At 38.2% G+C, this 5,147-nt stretch overlaps 1 non-coding gene across 1 annotated transcript; it reads left to right on the top strand.

Annotated features, from left to right (window-relative positions):
• The first annotated feature begins 3,534 nt into the window (after nucleotides 1–3,534).
• Nucleotides 3,535–3,640, top strand: LOC131158986 (small nucleolar RNA R71). The gene has a single exon (XR_009137601.1). It is a non-coding gene; the product is annotated as a small nucleolar RNA R71 (small nucleolar RNA).
• The last annotated feature ends 1,507 nt before the right edge of the window (nucleotides 3,641–5,147 follow it).

Consider the following 5,147-nt stretch of genomic DNA (forward strand, 5'->3'; position numbering starts at 1 on the left):
ATTTCAGTGTATTAATTGTTTGATCACTTAGGCTTATCTTGCTTGTTTATTTTTTATTTTTCATTGCCCAAAGGATGTATTTATAGATTTTTCCAAAAAACAATTTCCTCATTTAATTTGGTAGCATTAAATTATTGAATTAATTTTAAAAATCAAAATTTTTCAAAAAAATAATTTTCTCATTTAATTAGGTATCATTAAATTGTTGAATTAATTTTTAAATTCAAATTTTTTCCAAAGAACAATTTCCTCATTTAATTAGATAGCGTTTAATTATTGAATTAATTTTAAAATTCAAAATTTTTCCAAGGAACAATTTCCTCATTCAATTAGGTAGCATTAAATCATTGAATTAATTTTGAAACTCAAAATTTTTCTAAACAATAATTTTGAAAACCCAGAAGGTTGGCAGTCATCCGACTTGACCACCCAAGTGCTTGTCAGTGCTCAGGCAGTCGCTTGGAACCCTACTGGCTCCTAAATTATTTCTTTTAAATTGTGGCAATCGCCTGCCTCTATAGGGCAGTCGATTGGCTATGAGTATTTTCCTTTTTTTACTTTGAAAACTCTCTTCTTTTGAGACATTTTAATCAAACACATATTCTAAGGTTTTTCAAAAAAGTGTTTCTTAGTTTGTTTTGATTTATAAGCGCTTCACATGTATGTTGATAGTATGTGGCTTTGAAGTACTTGCAACAATCCTTCTATTCATGGTTTTCCCAAAAACACTAAGTTCTTCAGCCTCCTTTAGCCTCTCGAGATTAACTTTTGACTTTAAGTATTGTTTGGCCTTTAACCTCTTCATTTCTTTTTCATTTACCTCAATATTTTGAGGAGCTTCCACTAGATCGACATTGAACTTTAGCTTATCAACCGTGAGTGCTCTTTTACGTAAATCAAATCACTCGACACAACATGTTAAAGCATCTTTCATTTTGTTATAATCAAAACAAGATTGAAAAGCCTAGTCAGGTCAATAGTCATTGAGGGTCATAGTTTGGGTTCGACTTCCTTACTATCTCTTCTCTGATTCTAACTGGGCCACTCAACAACTCACTATTTTTGAAACGAGTGGCGTGTCTTTGGATCTTGATGATGAAGGACCATCTAGTTGAAGGGGAGCACATCGTCATGTGGTGACATGGAATGACTGAGTTTTCTTGGAAACATCCCTAGATATTGGTTGACGAGGCATTTTTAAAACACCACAAAATGAATGGATGAAAGTATAATTCACTAGAAAACCCTAGAGGCAATGCGGAGCGCAAGGCCACATACAAGGATACCACACCCAGGAAGAGAATCCCTAAAGAAGTTTCCAACGTTTCATCAAGGTCATGTGGGGTGGATAGAGCATGAGTGACGTGGGTCGAGTGATTGCGACGTGGAATAACTGTGAGAAGGAGAGGCTTAGAAATAAAGGATCGCAAGAGAAAAAAGGTTTTTTTAACTATCTCTTTCTTCAGCAAGGTTGCCCTAGTGCCAATGTTGGTCGGTGTTAAGGTTTGTCCTCTTAGTATTTTGAAAACTCAAGGGTTTTTATTTTATTTTATTTTATTATTTTACTACAATGTACACCATTAATGTGTATTGTGAAAATAACAAACCCATAGGTTGCCTCCTGTTAGCGCTAAGTTTTCCATCATCAACAAGATGCATCAAAAGCATAAACTGCCATTATCCTAGTTCAATGACAACATGTCGTCCCCCATTTCTTCTTTGAATATAATTTACCCAAATGTTTCCTTCGAATCTTGAGACTGTGTCATGAATTAATAAAATCATGAACATCTTCAGATGGATGCTGAGATGCATGGAATACATTCAGCTAGAGTTTCATGTTACCAAAGGACACATCCATAATCCCTATCCTACATCGAATACATGCATTTGCGGTGGACAAAAAGGGTTGCCCTAACAGGACAAGGATCTGGTCTTTAGTTGGGTCAGAAGGTTCCATATCCAAGACTATAAAGTCAATAAGGTAGTAAATCTTGTCCACTCTAAGTAAAACGTATTCTAATACACCCCTAGGTTTTTTCACTAAACGATAAGCAAAGCTTAGTGTTACTAGGGTGCGCTTCAGCTCTCCTAGAGTAAATTTCTTGAAAACTGAGTATGGTAGAAGGTTCACGGTTGCTCCTAAGTCCAAGAGGGCCCTATCAATTGTGTAATTATCGATTACAATGAAATGGTCGGAGCAACGGGGTCTTTTAACTTAGGAGGCAGGTGATCTAAAAGGATTGAGCTTGCATGCTCAGTCAACTTGACTTGCTTGTTCATATGCACCCTTGATTTGCGCTTTTCCGTACATAGGTCCTTGAGGAATTTTGCGTATGAAGGTATTTTCTTGATGGCATGTAAGAGAGGGATGTTGACCTTAACTTGCTTAAATTTGGTCTCTTTCTTAGTTTTAAAGGGTGCATGGAGAGCTACAGGGTAAGGGGCTACGAGAATATGAAAGAGAAGTGTTTCATGTTGTGGCATAGTATATGTTTCAGTCTCTATCTCTGACTCATGAGAAAGAGGGGCCCCTACTTCTATAGGTTTAGCCCTCTTCTTTTCTTTACCCTTTTCTTGACTTATTGTCTTTTCGACCCCATTGTTGATCTCCCTACCACTCTTAAGTGTTGTTATCGCTCGGGCATGTACTTTACATGATAAAGGTTCTACTATGGTCTCATAGTCTACTCCATACTGACTTTTAGGTATTGTTTGAGGCCAGCTTGGCAACGCACCTTCATTTCTCTTGACCTGGTGAGTTGTCCCATAGTGGCCTCCAATTTAGCTATGGATTGCAAGTGAGAATGGAGTAATTTTTGCTTCACTTGGAGATATGCTTCAATGTTTTGTAAGGTTTTAAACCCCGTCTCATGAAAGGAATCATGGTTAGTTTGTTGAAGTGATGGTGGTCGAAACAATGATTACCTCTGCACCACAATATGAGGACCTTAGAAATTTGGATATGGTTGAGGGAGTGAAACACCAGGGTTTAGTTGAGGTCTTCGGGTTTGAAAGCCTGGAGCTTGTGGCCTCTAGGAGAAGTTGGGATATTGTTTCCACCCGAGACTAAAGATATTTGAGTCAGAGTCGTTTGATGGTCGATCATAGCAATGGTGGGTGGCCTTCACTTCTTCCTCCATAAGCTCAAGTTGGGAAGGCGCGTGAAGGAAATTGTAGTTTGTATGCACAGGGTCGGAACAAATCGCACAAAATTCTACACACACCATCAATTGCAGTTGTTGTCGTAGGGACAATAACTGATCAAGTTTCTAGGATACGGTGTGTAGAGTAGGGCATAGGCCATGGTTTGCAGCCAACTCGTAAACTCCCTTAGGTTTAGATGTGTATGGGTTGAGTGGTCTACGAGTAGCAACCATGTACTGCTGAGAATTTTTAGCCAAGTTTTCAAAGAGAACCCAAGCCTCATTCTCATGCTTTTTGAGGAAAGTACCTCCACATGATGCATCTACCATGGACCTATCTCTCTCATCTAACCCTTGATAAAAAGTTTGAGCAAATTGCCACTTGGGAATCTGATGATGTGGCCATTTATGAAGCAGGTCCCTAAAACACTCACAGGTCTCAAAGAAAAGTTCCCCATCCATCTATGTGAAACTTGTGATTTCCCTCTGTAGCTGCTTAGTCTTCCCTATCCGGAAGTACTTTTTTAGATATTCATGCTACATGGTGCCTCAGTTGGTCACCGAGCTCGGCTCTAAGGATGTCAACCAATATTTAGCCTTATCGTTCAGAGAGAATGGAAAGAGCCTAAGACAAAGAGCATCATCACTAAAATTAGTCATGCGGATGGTGGAGCAAATCTCCAAGAATTCATCTAGATGTTGGTAAGGATTTTCATTGGAATTCCCATAAAAGTTGGGAAACATTGAGATAATTGAAGTCTTAATCTCAAATTGTGCTACCTGAACATTTGGGAACCGGATGCAGGATTGCCACTTGTATGCATTAGGTACAAAGTAGTCCCTAAGAGGCCGAAGGGGTTGTTCTCCTACCACATGTAGACAGGGAGCTTGGGGTTTTGGGATTTGTTATGCGGGAATCGGTGGGTTATTTTCGACCATGGCTTTCAGTTTAGACGACTCAGCCTTCTCTAGATTATAGATAGGTTTCCTAAGGGACATATGGGATTTTTTTTTCAATCTTAGAACCTATGGGAATTATCTCAAGTTCCAAAGAACGCAAACCAAACATACACACATTTAAGCAAATAGAATCATACTTCAAAAATAACAAACAAGAAAAATAAAAATAACAAAGAAAGTGAGAATAAAAGGAGAGCAAATTAAAAGAACAAGGCAGCAATACCCTAATTTAGAAGTTGGTTCATAACCATAGCCAAGTCCCCAACAACGGAGCCAAAATTTGGTAGGCTCGCCAAGGCAGGGGTACTCAACTACCAAAAATAAAATTTATACTACCTAACTATCCCAAGTTCTACAAAAAATGTGTAAGTCGGGTGTCGATCCATGGTGACTTAAAGCGCAGTTATGAGACTTCTTCCAAATTAGTTTACTAAAGTCTTGTTATGAAAAGAAATAAAAAGATGATATTTTTGGGGTTGTTTTCTTTCCCACTACTAGAAAGCATTTAAATGAAAGCATATAAATCTATATTAATCCTACTCCTACAAAGCAATGTTTAGACATGAGTATAATTTAGGATGTTGTTCTTCTTAGTCTACATTTAGTGAGTTTACCATTTCAGACCAACCGGAACCTAAAGAAACAATCCAAGGAGCCATTCGATGGCATAAAGTAGCAAGGGTGCACAAGTCATCCAGAGCACAGTTGGAAATCGGAGTATACTTGGTCACAAACGAGCACAAGAACCTCTATGGGAGAATGTAGCTTAATACGTGTACCTGCCTGAAGTAATAGAGGTGCTAATATTGGAACTAAACATCCTCACAATCTAAACCATAAATGAAAGCAATAAATGAAAGTTGTAAAGAAAAGCAAGGAAAGAGAGAGCATGTAAAAGATCATCCATTTGTATTCATCACATCTTTCACTAACGCCAAGAAGAAAAAATGAACGATCATGTAATATACATTGGAGAACACACGAATGCCGTTGGTTGTCATAGGCCGTTGGACACTTCATGCTCAAACTAGAAATTTGCAC

This window comes from Malania oleifera, chromosome 6, assembly GCF_029873635.1.
Source record: "Malania oleifera isolate guangnan ecotype guangnan chromosome 6, ASM2987363v1, whole genome shotgun sequence".
Classification (NCBI taxonomy): domain Eukaryota; kingdom Viridiplantae; phylum Streptophyta; class Magnoliopsida; order Santalales; family Ximeniaceae; genus Malania; species Malania oleifera.